This window comes from Neophocaena asiaeorientalis, unplaced genomic scaffold (genome assembly GCF_003031525.2).
Source record: "Neophocaena asiaeorientalis asiaeorientalis breed wild unplaced genomic scaffold, Neophocaena_asiaeorientalis_V1.1 scaffold251, whole genome shotgun sequence".
In the NCBI taxonomy this organism is placed as follows: domain Eukaryota; kingdom Metazoa; phylum Chordata; class Mammalia; order Artiodactyla; family Phocoenidae; genus Neophocaena; species Neophocaena asiaeorientalis.
This window is the reverse complement of record NW_020173377.1, coordinates 882,024-896,535: the sequence shown is the minus strand read 5'-3', so window position 1 is coordinate 896,535 and position 14,512 is coordinate 882,024.

The window sequence follows — 14,512 nt, the reverse complement described above, 5'->3', positions numbered from 1 at the left end:
TACTTCAACACAAACTGAAGGAGAGGGGAATCCCAGCCACAAGGAAGGCTTCCAGAAGAGAGGTACTGGCTGGAAGGGTGGGTCTATATGGGACTGGGAGACTGGTGGGTGAGTCATTGAATGGGAAAGGCCCAGTTCTGTCCTGGAGGGCAGGGTGACTCAGTTTGAATAGCTTGGCTGCAGGGGTGCAGCTAGGATGTAGGGCTAGGAAGTCAGACCAGAAAAGCCAAAAGAGAGCCACAGAGCTTCCCAGTGTTAGGTCTCAAAGAACCACCAGCAGGGCACTGGTCAAAATGCATATTCCTGGGCCATGCCCCTTTGATTCTGACCCAGGAATCTGCATTTTAACCAGGCTCCCTCCTGGTAATGCAAGGGTAGGGTATATTGGGGCCACATTTTGGGAAGTGCTGCCTGAGTGGTTTCCAGTTTGAGACCTTGCTTGAAGGGCAAAGGCTAAAGCCATGAATTCTAATCTTGACTGTGCTACTTTCTGATTCTGGGATCTTGGGCAAATTACCCCATGCCCTAAGCCTCAGATTTTGCATCTGTGAAGTGGGAGTGCCCCTCCTGCCTCAGTGATGAGTCTGGGTGGGCCCCATTCTGGCAAAGTTGTCGTCCCTCTCCTAGGTTTAGCATTCTTACTCCCCTCTCCCTACCCCGTGATTTTTCCTTCCCTCTCTTTTCTCTCCCTCAATCCTGTCTTGCCTCTCTCCTCAGAGCTGCGATATAAACTCATCTTATCACCCCGGCCCTGGGCAGGGGAGCCCAAGCCTCCGGAGTTCAGGCAAGGTCAGGCTCCGTTCTGGGGATGATGCTGGGATCTGGCCTCCCTGACTTTCTCCTTCCTCCCCACTCTCTGCCCCGTCTGCGTCATCTTCACCCTCAGGGGCTGCTGCATACAGCATCTGCCCAGGGATCAAGGCAAAAGAAAAACGTTGACGCTAGCCCCAGGATTCATCCTTTTCCACTCTGGGTTCCAGGAACTATTTTTAGCAGTGCCCCTCTATAAGGATCACGCAGCCCAGGGACCTTGAGCAAGCTTACTGCTTTCCTCTGGACCTCATTTTCCACATCTGCCAGCCAGCTGAGAAATCTTGCTAGCCTTCACCTCGAGGAGACCCGAATGGACATGAGACAGTTTTAGAGACAGACAAAACCTCCAGCCTGTGCTGCTCATGGTCAGTGTGGCCTTGGCCTTGGCCCAACAGTGCTCCTTGGGGTGTCAGTCCCTGTCTGAATAGTGGTGGGTGAGGGGCCAGCTTTGCAGAGTGGCTAGAGTTTCTAGAAACAGCTCAGGTCTGCCCTGAGGGTTGGAAACATGAGCTCCAGGGTTTACAGTGATAGGGCCCGGGAGTTATGATAGGAATTTGGGGATTGGGCGGGGCAAGAGGGTTCTGAGGCCCCCAACACCTGCCTTATGCTGACCCTGCCTTTGGAACCCTCTCAGGCTCTGGCCTACCTGGGGCAGGCCTGGGCCTGTGTTTGTGAAGCCATCTACAGGTCAAGGGGTGGACTCCGATTGACTAGTCGGGGAAAGAGGCCAGAGTGGAGCAAAGCCATCAAATGCTCCAGGAAGCAGGTCTGGGGTGGTACACAAGGAACAGCACGCCACCCTCTTGCCAAATGAGAGCAGGAAATGCCCCCAGAGCAAACACTATCCTTCCAGAGAGCCCCAGAGGGCCCTGGAACCTAGCCTTCTAGTCTACCACCCACAAACTGTGGCCCAGACATGTTCTGTTTGACCCACAAGGTGCTTTTATTTTTTTAATTAATTTATTTGGTTGCACCAGGTCTTAGTTGCGGCAGGCAGGCTCCTTGGTTGTGGCATGCGAACTCTTAGTTGCGGCATGCATGTGGGATCTAGTTCCCTGACCAGGGATCAAACCCGGGGCCCCTGCATTGGGAGCGTGGAGTCTTATCCATTGCACCACCAGGGAAGTCCCCACACAGTGCTTTTAAACATGTGAATTAGTTGTCAAGATTTTGCAGTCAGGAGATCGTTAAATTGAAACTCAGATTTCCAGCTTCTCTTGAGGACTCAGCAGACCTGGAGCCCCTGGGCTGGTCCAGGCAGGACGTGCTCTCTCCACTTCTCCACCAGCGCTCCCTTCAGTGGGTCCCCAACCCTGTGGACATGTGATGTCCAAGCAGTGACAACTGTCTGGCCTTGCAGACCTCTGAGTGTGTGTCTGTAGCCCTAACCCATTTTAGAGCCGGGATGACTAAGACCCAGAGAGGGGAGAGGACTTGCTCAAGGCCACACAGCAAGTGAGGTTTGTGCTGCAAAGGGATCCAGGTGTCCTGCTTTCTAGCCCACACACTAGGCTGTTTTGCCCTCAGCCTCTGGAGGAGGGTTGCGGGATGAGGGGAAGAATCAGGCTGGCCCAGAAGTGGGTTCCCCAGTACTTGTCCTCACCCCCAGCCCCTGCCTGCAGGTCAGGCCAGAGCAGGCCCCCTGAGGTGATGGAGTGGTGATGGGGGGTGAAGGGAGCAGGCTAAGCCTGCCTCCTCCAGCTGGTGCTGGATGCACAGTGTGAAGGAGCCTCGCTCCCTGCCCTGGGCTGCTGGGGAGGCATCCCAGGAAAGGAACCATTACAGGCTGTGACCAGTGTGGGCAAGGGGCCTGGGATGGACAGTAGTGGGGAGGGGGGACCCACCTTGGAACTGGGACTTGGTATCAATGAGATACCGCCTCTGATGGAGCAGCCAGGCTGAGGGGCCCTCTGGGGAGGCTAGAGGAGCCTGGTGTGGAGGAGGGACTTAGGGGGCCAGGGAGGCTGGAGGCAAGAGGGAGAAGGATGAGGTATGTGGCAGAGGGGAGGGCGGGGGTCAGAGTCCCAACCAACCATTGCCAGAATCCCACTGTTATCAACACTGCGATTATCAACCAAGGCAAGGGACTTCATTTCTCTCTGGCCATGGAGGCATTTAAAAGCCTACCCAGCACACATTCTGACCAGAAGATGTGGGAGCTGGAAAAAGGAAGGGAGGATGGGGGAGAGAGTGAGCGAGGCTCTGCGAAGTGGTGCTGGGTGGACAGGCGTAAAAAGAAGGCCAGGGAGGATGATACTATAATGAACAAGTATGGCAACAAGTAACAGCTCTATTCAGATGTTTGGCAACAGCTCTATTCAGATGTTTAGCCTGGTCCTGGCAAAGCAGCCCTCTAGCCCCGAAGCAGACCTCTAGGTCTGTGTAATGATTAGCCACATACGTTGGACCCAAGTTCAAAATGGTTAAGTGACTTGCCCAAGGTCACACAGCCAGCAGGTGGAGAACATGGCTGACTTGCTGGCCTTCTGCCTCTGATCTAGCGCTCCACCCCGGGGAGATTAAGGAAGCTGGGAGGAATGAGGCTGGGACTGTGTCTAAGGGTTTCAGGTCTCAGTGGAAGCTTTTCTCTACCTCTGGGTGTTGGTCCAGTTAGGGTGGGCACATGGCAGTGACCAGCCAAGGAGCCAGCCAGCTGGACCCTTAGGGGAAATCACCCACTTCCAGGAACGTCTGGGCAACCAGCCACAGCCTCAGGAGGCGAGACTTCTTTCTGACCCCACACGCTGGCGACGCTGTGCTCCCTCTCTGTCCCCTGCATGTGGGTCAGAGGCTCTGGACTTCGTAGCCTGCTGGAGTCCACCTTCTGCCCCCCTCCTCCTTGGGGGGCCCGGGGGCTGTAGGTTCTCTGCCCTACACTCTAGAACCCATCCCTCATGGGGTGGAGCAACACTCCTCTACCTCCTTTCCCTGTTCCCACGCCATTCTGTCCTTTCTCAGTACTAACAGTAATTCCCTAATACCACCCACTGCACTATTGATTTCTGTCCCTACCATAGACATGGTCCCATGCACTTCTGTGCATTTTCCTATCTGATCCTCACACGCCCCGTGTGGAGTAGCCACCCGCAGCCCTATCCTCAGAGTGGAGCTGACTCTGGCTCGTGTTCACCTCCCAGCTCCATCCCTCTGTGCTCCTTAGCCTTAAGTGTGTGGCACAGCCTCTCTGAGCTTCAATTTCCTCATGCGCAAAAGGAAATAATGCGTTCTGTGTTGGTTAAATGTTATGTGTCAACTTGGCTAGGCGATGTTGCCTATTGTTTGTTTAAACACTGGTCTGGATGTGGCTGTGAAGGTATTTTGTACATGCGATTAACATCTGTAATTTAAGTAAAGGAGGTTATCCTTGATAATGTGGGTGGGCCTCATACAGTCAGCTGAAGGCCTTAAGAGCAAAACCTGAGGTTTCCTGGAGAAGGACTTCTGCTCCAAGCTGTAATATAGAAATTCTGCCTGAGTTTCCAGCCTCCTGGCCTGCCATACAAATTTCAGATTTGCCAGCCTCCACAATCATATGAGCCAATTCCTTAAAATGAAATAAATCTCTCTCTCTCCATATATGCTAAATATATATCTTATTGGTTCTGTCTCTTTGGAGACCCCTGACTGGGATACTTTCTATGGACAAGGTTGACACGAGGACTCCCTGAGACCCTGCCTCCATGCTTGGGGGAGGGACCAGCCCCTGGAAACGGTATGCAGTTAGTATCAGCTGTTGGATACAGATGAGGGAACGGAGGCTTGGAGAAGTGACTTGTCCAAAGTTTCAGAGCTGGAGTCAAGATTAGAGCCAGGGCTGCCTTCCTGCCTCTCCCAATATGTCCTTGCCCTGTCACCCACCTCATTGCCCAAGGGGCTGCTCGTGGCTCCCTCGCTCCAGGGGTTCCCTTTGGGTTTAATTAAAGCCCTCAAGCTCTGGTCGGGGGTGAGACCAGAGGCACTGTTGGGGCCTGGCGGGTACTGAGTTAACTGATTCTTGTGCAAGACTAACAGGCTTGTGACATGTCAACATTCACCAGCCCTAAAACTGTGGTGACTGTGCTGTGGCTTTTAGAGTCATCGTGAGTGAAATCAACCAGGAGAGATGGCTTCCCTTCACCTTAGGGAAGCCTTCTCAGCCCCGCTCTGCACTCTGCAGACCTTGCAAGCTAATCTCTTTGCAGCATAGACCTGGGGTCAGCAGCACAGAGGCCCACAGAGGCCAGATGGGGTGAGGCAGTGCATGCCCTGCACCCCCTGGGCTGAGGGGAGGCCCCATCTCAGCTCTGGTCATTGTCATCTCAAGGAACACAGCCCGGTGTGGCCAGGCCTTCCTCCCATTTTTCAAGAAAAGCCTCACATCCAGATTTTTTTTTTTTTTTTTTTTTTTTTTTTTTTTTTTTTTTTTTTTTTTTTTTTTTTTTGCGGTACGTGGGCCTCTCACTGTTGTGGCCTCTCCCGTTGTGGAGCACAGTCTCCGGACGCGCAGGCTCAGCGGCCATGGCTCACGGGCCTAGCTGCTCCGCGGCATGTGGGATCTTCCTGGACCGGGGCACAAACCAGGGTCCCCTGTATCGGCAGGGGGACTCTCAACCACTGCGCCACCAGGGAAGCCCTATTTTTCGTTTTTTAAGGAAACTCCATACTGTTCTCCATAGTAGCTGTGCCAATTTACATTTCCCCCAACAGTGTAGGAGGGTTCCCTTTTCTCCACAACCTCTCCTGCATTTATTGTTTGTAGAGAAGGTCAAAATCTTTGATTCCAACTTTGTTTTTTCTCTCATATAGAATTGTATGCATTCTTATAAACAACCTCAGATTCTTGCTGGAGTGAGGTTGTTTTCAAAAGATAGATAAATAGGTTTACTCATTCAGCAAATACTTATTGTGTACTTACTGTTTACCAGGCATTGAACTAGGTCCCAGGGTAGCGGCTGTGAACAAGACAGATGCAGTCCTGCTCTCATGGAGTAGACAGTCTAGTGGGGGAGACAGATGTAAACACAAGCCCATCCAAACACGTGATCACATGAGAGTGAGAGCTCACACAGGTGGTTTGAGTGGCCAGAACAGGGACTGCTTTATTTGGGGGCTTGGAGAGGACTCCTGAGGATGGGACATTCCAGGTGAGTCCTGAAGAATGAGAAGAGCCAACCAGGTGATGTTGGGGAGGAGGAGGCCGGGCTGGGGATCCATGACCTTGGTTGCTTCCAGCTCCAGTCACTGCGCTTCATGATATAGGCAGTTGGAAATATCACCCATCGTGCCAGGCACCAAGGAGGTGTTGGATACGTCTCATTATATTGCTATCATTATGAGCAAAATGCAAACGAGGACACATGGATGACAAGTTGGGGGAAGTGGGCAGTACTTGGAAGATGGGCTCGGGCTCTCTAGGCCTTTGAGGACCCTGAGGAGGGAGAGTGGGGAGGAGCTGGAAGGCCTCCAAACCCCCGTTGAAGTCACAGAGGCTGGTGTAGCTGGTGAGAATGAGCATGAGGGGCAGCAAAGGCAGCCTGGGCCCAACTGAGGGGCCCCAAGAGCTAACAGAGAGGTGGACCTCGTTCTGTGGGGTGTGGGATTGGGGGACAGCTTGAAGCCTTGGGGTCAATCCTAGGTGAGACAGACCCTGGGCTTCAGGCAGAGTGAAGTGCCAGGTCCAGTCAGGGGAGCCTGGGGTCAGGGGAGGGCAGTCATGGCATTTACCCAACCTCCAGAGCCCATCCGGCTTGATACAAAGACCTGGTTGTGACACCAGCTTAGAGCTTCCCTCCAGCTAACGGCCACCATCCCACCCGGCCCCTAGCTTCCTCTTTTCTGAGCTACCCACATGGAGGTCCGTTGGGACTTTGCCTTCATTGCTTTGACTTGGGGGGACCTGGGGGACTAGAGGGGTCAGCAGAGCTGGTGGTTCAGAGGAGGTGCTCCATGAGCATTTGGTGAATGAATGAATGCATGCACACATGCATGAATGAATGGAGTGGGTAAATAGACAAGGATTCTCCATGGACTGTGTGTGAATGCATGTGTGTGGTGGTTTCTCAGGCCCCAGAGCTGGGGGCAGCTTGTGGGCAAGTTGTGTCAGCAAAGAGGTAAGTGTGGAAAGTGGGAAGCCGATGGCTGGTCAGCAGATAGTGCAGAGATGGGCAGGAGAATCTGAGCAAGGTCGTTACCAGGCACTCGGTTGCTTTGGCATTTGCATGAGTCTGCCCCGGTGAGATCTGCGAGCACCCTACCACTGCACCCCACCTCGTCCATGCACAGACTCACAGGGCCCTCCCCGGGGTCCATGCCATCTTCCTCCACGCCGTCCTCTGTGTTCACCCTGGAGCTGGCTGTCTTTGATCCTGGTCCTGGTCTGTGGACCGCGTGTGTGGTCAGGACCCAGCTGAGGCCCCGTGGGGCTGGGCCGGGGTAAGGGCTGCGGGACAGACGGAGGGCAGGTGGCAAGTCTTCCCCATCGCAGACCCTAAGCCTCTCTCCTGGTCCTTCTCCTGTTGCCTCTGTGGCCAGCACATCAGATGACCATGGCTCTGCGTGGCAGCGCTCCCACTTTATATCTGGGTAACTACATTTAGAACATAGTTTTCCACAGCCTGCCCATGTCTTAGCAGACAGAAAATTGCTGGCAGCTCTGAAATGACAGCTCAGGTTTGGGAGTTCTTGGGGCCAGGGCAGCCTGCTGGTCACACTCACAGGTGCACACACTGGATATCTCTCAAATTCACACGTGGTCCCAGGCCCACAGGTGCCAGAGTCACTAACACCCCCTCGTGCACAGCCACATGCCCAGCCACTCTAGTCATAGGGACAGCAACACACATGAAAAAGCCACATGTAGGTGCAAAAGCCACACTTGTTGCCGGCAGACATACAAGGACCGCCACCATGCACCATGGTGATACGCGGTGTCACACACACATGGGCTGGGCAGCGTAGGGTCATAGGGTTGTGCATGGTGCTTCACCTCTCACCCTTACTGTCCCCCCACCCCGAGTGCTCACTAGCTCCCTGGGTTGTGTCATCGCTGTCCCTTCCCCTACCTGCATCCCTGATGAGGTCAGGGCTATGAGGTCAGTACGTCCCCCTTGGGAGCTTGGGAAATGTTAGTGGTTTGTAAATCACCCGAGTCCAGTCAGCGTCACCTTGGGACATTCGTGCACTTTCTAAAGGGCAGTTGCGTGTTAGGCACAGGCAGGAGACCAGAGAAGATACATGGAAGTGCACCTGAGGTGGCTCTGGTCTGCGTTCAGGCTGTTTAATAGGTGTTCTCTGAAAAAAATGTTCTGTGGTTAAGTTAAGAAAGCATATTATATAACTCAGCTGGGCTGAACAAAGGTGAACCGGTTTCTTGTTTGTGGGTTTTGGCAGGGTGTGTGCTGCCAGAGCATTCAGGGTGGTGTTGGGGGGTGATAGTGTGGGTCCCATTTCCCACCCACGCTTTCTTCTCAGAGCCTCTGGTGGGCTGGGAGCACTGGGGCAAGGCTGCTTGGGGGGCACCAGTAATCCGTGGACCACTCACTCTGTGCCCCACCCCAGGGCTCCAGATTCAGCAGCGCACCCGAGAATCTGCATTTCTACAAGTTCTCAGGTGGTGCTTCTGGGACCACACCTGGAATGGCAGACTCCCCTCTGACCTAGTCCTCTGTGAGGTCTACGGGGTAGCTGCCCAGAATCTGCACTGGAGTCCCTGGGGCCTGTCTGAGTCTGTGTTCTGCCTCCCTCCGAAAATGGCTGTGCTGGCTGTACACCCACAGTCCTCCCCTGTCATGTCAAGGCTGTGGGTTTAGGCAGCCTTGGGTGTTGGGATAGTCCATGAATTTGCCCATGATGTCAGTGGTGGCCTTGCTCAGGACTCCCAAGGAATCTTCTGACAAGCAAGGCTTTTTAATTTATTTATTTAACTATTCCTAAATATTTATTATTATTATTTTTGGCTGTGCCGCGTGGCATGTGGGGCCTTAGTTCCCTGACCAGGAATCAAACCCGTGCCCCCTGCAGTGGAAGCGTGGAGTCTTAACCACTAGACCTCCAGGGAAGTCCCTGACAAGCAAGGCTTTGACTTCAGGGTCCTCCTGCCCAGGGAACTGGCATCAGGTCCTGAGCCTTGCTTTGAATGGCTCTGCCCGGCCAGTGGACTGCAGGCTGAGGTCTCTAGGTCACTCATCCCGGCCCTCCTGGGTGCAACTCCATGAGCAGTGTCCTGCTTCACATGTGTCCATATCTGCCCACACACATGGGTGCAGGTGCAGGAAAAGTCTGCAGTCTGCGCTCCTGTACCTCCACCCTCCACCCCTGCTTGCCCTTCTTCGTTTTTTTAATTGACAAAGCATTATATTAGTTTCAGGTGTACAATGTAAAGATTCGATATTTGTATGTGTTGCAAAATGATCACCATGATAAGTCAGTTAACATTTGTTGCCATACACAGTTCCCCCAAAATTATTTTTCTTGTGATGAGAACTTTCAATATCCACTCTCCTATGTTCAAATACGCAATACGTATCATTACCTATAGTCACCATGCTGTACAGTTCATCCCCACAAATTATTCAGTTTATAACTGGAAATTTTCTTTTTTCAGCTACAATTTATTTTTAAAAATTTATTTATTTAATTTATTTATTTTTGGCTGCGTTGGGTCTTCGTTGCTGCAGGCGGGCTTTCTCTAGTTGTGGTGAGCGGGGGCTACTCTTTGTGTTGGTGTGCAGCTTCTAATTGTGGTGGCTTCTCTTGTTGCGGAGCACAGGCTCTAGGCAGGCAGGCTTCTGTAGTTGTGACTTGCGGGCTCTTGAGCGCAGGCTCGGTAGTTGTGGCGCACGGGTTTCGTTGCTCCGCAGCATGTGGGATCTTCCCGGACCAGGGCTTGAACCTGTGTCCCCTGCATTGGCAGGAGGATTCTTAACCACTGTGCCACCAGGGAAGTCCCTACCATTTATTGAGAGCTGACCGTGCCAGGCCTGTGGTTTAATCCTACTGCAACCCTATGCCGTAGGGTTGTGTTCCCCCAAAAGATATGTTGAAGTCCTAACTCCCCAGTACCTGTGAATGTGACTTTATTAGGAAATAGGGTCGTTAAAAACGTAACGAGGTTAAAATGAGGCCATACTGGATGAGGGTGGGTCCTAATCCCATAACTGTGTCCTTACAAGAAGAGGGAAATTTGGACCCAGAGGCACATAGAGAGGAAGGCCATATGAAGAAGGAGACAGAGATTGGAGTTACGCTCCACAAGCTGAACCCCTGGGTCTACCAGAAGCAAGGAAGTTTCCTCCCCTAGAGGCTTTGGAAGGACCCTGCCAACACCTTGCTTTGTGACTTCTAGCCTCCAGAAGTAGGAAAGGATAAATTTCTGCTGTTTTTAGCCACCCAGTTTGTGGTGTCTTGTTACAGCAGCCCTGGGAGACTAATACACCTAGTTTCTGTTAGGATATCCATTTTACACAAGGAAATAAAGCTCAGAGAGGTTAAGCTCTTGCCCACAGGTACACAGCAAGTCAGTGTTGCACATGGAATTGGAACCCAGATCTGCACAACTTCAAGCCTGTGGGCTCAGCCTCTCCCCTACGGACCCCCCTTGGCTCCATTCCCTGACCCACTATAGCACCCCACCCCCTGCAGCCTCAGGGGAGACCCCATCCCCTCCCAGCTGGGGGCCGCTAGTCTTCTTCACTAGCTCCTAAAACTCCTCCATGTCCTGGCTTCCCCAGCAGATTTCAGGGGTGCCCCTCACTGTCCCCTCAGACCCCACATAGCCTCAGTCCTTGGTGCTGCTCTCAGCTGTCCACGTGGGAGTTCTGGTACTCCACGGCCCGGACTCCGGATCCTCCTGTGCATCTCTGTGCAGTCACGATCTCCCCGTGGTCACACCCCTTCTTCCTGCTGCTCCCAGATCTCCACGGCCAGGCCTCTGTCCCCAGACCTCTCCCCCTCCAGCCCTGTTCAGGATGGACCCTCTAAAGGGGAGTGCTGACTGCACCCCCTCCCTGGCACCCCAAGCTATGAGCAGGCCCCACTGCCCCCGAGTGGCATTTGAGGCCACTGTCCAGGCTCCTGTGGGCAGCAAGGTTCAGACAGAGGAGGCCCCGGTTGCCTTCTCTGCAGTAGAGAAGGCCTCCCCCATCTCCCTGCCCCCAGCCCATTTGACTCCCCTCTCCGCCACCTCCACCCTGGCCCAAGGCAGAAGCTGCCACTGCCCAAAGCAGGTCCAGGTCTGCTCAGCCAAATTTGGCGGAGGCCTGGCATGGTTTGACAAATCCTGAGCCAGCCTGTTCAGGAAAGGGAAGGAGAGCAAGGCCATACATAGCTCATTTGATGTTGCAATAGCCTTCCTCTGGCCCAGTGAAGGTTTGCACAAGGAGAGGTCATTGGAGTCCATGCATCCATGTGATGTAACTGGGCAGTGGCTCATACACAGGAGCGTAGACATGTGGTGTAGCAGCTGGTGTCGGCGCTCTACCTGCTCCCTCCTTACTGACCATTTTGGGGCCCACAAGCCTGACTTCTTACTGCCAGTACCAGAGACCCTGTGCTGAGGGCTTTCTTTGCCCCAGAAGACCCTAGGCCTGGTGTAGGACTGGCTGGAAATTCCAGGCTGTCGAGTGTGGGTGGATAAACCCTCGACTCCCTCACCTCAGGTGAAATGACCCTGAGGCACATTCTGTATTGGGTCACAGGCTCTCCAGTGACCTTGGGCTCTGGTCACCTGAGGTGGTAACTTGCTTAATAATGCCCTTCACTGGATGCTCTCCATCCTTTGTCTCCCACTCCCACTCCCTACTGGTGTTTTCTAGAGTCACCTCCCAAATAAATGAATTAACCTTGAATCCTTTCTCAGCTTCTGGAGGAACCCGAACCAAGATACACAGGCACAGGTACACACCTCGAGTATCTCCCATAGGCATGCGCACATGTACAACAGACACACAATCACCTACAAGCACTCAGAGGCACACGTGGGCATACACAGACACACAGTCACACACCTTCATCCATTCCATATGCTCTTGAGAGGGGACCAGAATGAACTGACAGGACCCTCCCTCTGAAAGCACTTGGATCCTCACAAGAAAACCCCGTCCTGCTTCTACTTCAAATCCCCACATGTGCCTTCTCCTGGAAGCCCCCCAATCCTGCCAACAGAGGGACACCGTCAGTGCTGAGCCAGAACACCTGGAAGGACACACAGAGGGCTCAGCCTGCTTGGTGGCCCTTTCCCTCTCTGGTTTTCCTGGAGCAGAGGCTCTGGTTCATCACCTGCCTCCCCCATGACCCTCCATAATGCCTGGGGACCCCAGAACAGGGTGGGGCACACAGCTGGCATTCCACAGATGCTTGTGGAATAGAATTGTCTGCTCCTGACCCCATAGCAAGCCCTCCGTGAGTCCCAGCATCACTGGGGACCTTAGGAAGGATTTCCTGGTGTTCCTCAGGCCCAGTGGTGGTTCCAGGGATTGAATTGTCACACAAGTTTGGTGACTTTTTCCGGTGCCAAGCCAGGGCTGAGTGCCCAGGAGCCCCCTGTGATCAGCAGGGTGTGGTTCCTGCTTGCACAGAGCTCATAGCCCAGGGGAGATAGATGAGAAAGCTCCAGCATATAAGCAGTGAAGGGGATGGAGGCATGAGGAGTGTCTGGGGTGGGGCTGGCAGAGGTGTCTCTGAAGGGGTGATGTCCAGGCCAAGGCCCGAAAGACCGTGAGTGAGCAAAGCGATGAGCTGGGGGAAGAGCAGCCAGACAGAGGGAACAGCCAGCGCACAGGCCCTCTGGAGGGTCTGAGCACGAGGGAGGCCAATGTGACATGATGAGGAAGGGAGACCAAGGGGCCTTGCCTACGATTGCCTCCAGCCCTTCCTCTTCCAGCTGACCACATCCACCCATTGAGGCCAGAAGTGCCCTAGAGGTCACCTATGGATGTCCTTGTTGTACCCATGGGGAACCTGAGACCTGAGATGGGATCACAGAGCAGGTTGGGGTCAGAGCTAGGGCTTGTCGAGTCCGGATCCCTGGCCAAGGCATCGTAGCTGAGTGACAGTCCCCTGGCTCCTCGAGGGTAGGATGGAGCTGTCCAGGCACTATGGTGCCCAGGGTTTCTTTATCAGGTCCTGGGACCACCATGTCACAATCCCAGGGGCTTGTTATAAATGTGGGCTCCCAGCCCCACCCAGATCCATGGAGTCAGACTCTATGGCTGGTCTGGGAATTGGTATTTAAACCAGCTGCACCTAGACTCTGGAAACCCTGTGCCCTAGGACCCCTGTGGTCCTGGTCTTGGCAGTCCCACTCCCTTTGATAAGCAGCTGAATGACCCTTCTATGGCCCTGCTTCTCAAACTGAGGATGGGGGCAGGTCATAAAACCACAGGATAAACTGGGGCATCTTCCTGAATATCAGTGTGACTTGGCATTAACTGGTCCATCATTAAAACATTAATTTGATATTAAAAAGATATGGAAAAGAAGAGTAGATGCTAAACTTACTTGACAGTTTAAGATAAAATATGAGACAACAAAGGACTTTCTAATGTGGGGTTCACTGCCTTGGGACTGTTTTGGCCTCCATCCCTGCTATTGGGGGTAAAGTCTTGAGGCCCTCTTAAGTTTTACCGGGCCCTGAACTATTTAAGGATTCTTAGTTCTTCTTCCTGTATTTGTTAGGATTAACGGTTCAGGCTGTGCAGACAGACAGACTTGGGTTCGCAATCCTGGCTCCCCATTTAGTAACTCTGTGCATCAGTTTCCCCATCAGTAGAATGGGCATGATATTGTACTACTCCTGGGGTTGTAGCTAAGCCTTCACATGGCTTTTGGTGTACAGTGACCTTTGGTAAATGAAAATCATCAGTTATTTTATAGCTGGCACTATTCCAGGCTGGTTCACCACGCCACAATTCAGGGCTCCCTGGAGGAGGGAAATCTGATTATCCTCTGATTTCATGGGTACCTGGCCCTATCTTCCCACCCCAAATGCTCTGGGGGCAGCCAGTAAAATCTGCTAGGGGGCCTGAGGAGCTGTGGCCTGCATTCTTCTAGCTTGACCAGTTTCCCTGGGTTTGGGCTGGTGTCACAAAACCCCCCTCAGGTGGGCAGTGGGACATGGGGACCAAGATTTGCTCTGGCTACTGTGGACAGGACACTGAGTTCCTTAGCGGCCTCACCAGGAGACTGAAGTCCTAGAGGCTCCATGACTTGCCCATGGCCACAGAGCCAGTCCATAGCCTAGGGCTGTGCAGTCCAATACGGTAGCCACTAGCCACATATGGCTGTTTACATTTCAATTAATTAAAATTGGATAAAATTTAAAATTCTGTTCCTTAGGCACGGTAGCCACATTTCAAGTGCTGGATAGTCACATGTGACCAGTTGGTCAGTGTGATTACAGAACATTTCCATCGTCACAGAAGGTTCTCTCGGTCACACTGATCTAGAGGGGCTGTTCTCAGCCTTGGCTGCACACTAGACTCACCTGGAGAGCTTTTAAGAAACACTGGTGCCTGGCCCCACCTGCAGAGGTTCTGAATGGCAGCCAGGGCTGAGAACTGCTCCGAAGCCCTGTTTGCATTGTCTGCTGGAAAGGTTTCTCTAAACGGTTCAAATTGAATTCAGACTTTTTGTGAGTGTCTGCATCCCGCTTCCAGCCCATGTGTGCAGAGCCAAGGTTGGGGGGTGGGGCTCAGTTTTGTGGAATTCCCTCTCTTACCACAGT